This window comes from Rhea americana, unplaced genomic scaffold (assembly GCF_003343005.1).
Source record: "Rhea americana isolate MKP2758 unplaced genomic scaffold, rheAme1 scaffold_51, whole genome shotgun sequence".
In the NCBI taxonomy this organism is placed as follows: Eukaryota; Metazoa; Chordata; class Aves; order Rheiformes; family Rheidae; genus Rhea; species Rhea americana.
The window spans coordinates 2,157,288-2,157,704 of record NW_028186657.1 but is presented as its reverse complement, the minus strand read 5'-3'; positions in this window follow the sequence as shown (position 1 = coordinate 2,157,704).

Here is a 417-nt window from a genome sequence, read left to right as displayed (position 1 = left end):
AGGCGGCAGCAGCGCCGTGAGCTGGTGCCCCCCAAGGCCCTGCGCTGGGAGGTGCCACGTTTCGGGGGGGGGGGTAAAGCAGCCTCCCCCCGATCGGCTCCGGCCGGGGAGCCTGGCAAGCCGAGGCTCGGCRGGGGGGACGCCCCGGGCACCCGCTGCCCCGGCCCCGGGGCTCYGAGCCTGGACGGGACCCCAACGGCTGCATGAACGCACGCGCAGACAAGTCCGGGACAGCCGGGTCCATCAAAAGGCCGCTCTAGGGCCCCGGGAGAAGGCAGCGATTTCCAGCAGCCGTCAAGGACCCGGCCCCTCGGAGCCCCGCGGCAGCGCGTGGAACGGTCTGGGAGCAGCAGAAAGCGTCGCGGGGAAGTTTCCTTTCCAGCCCAGGAAAGCAGCCAGCTCCCAACACATGCCCCA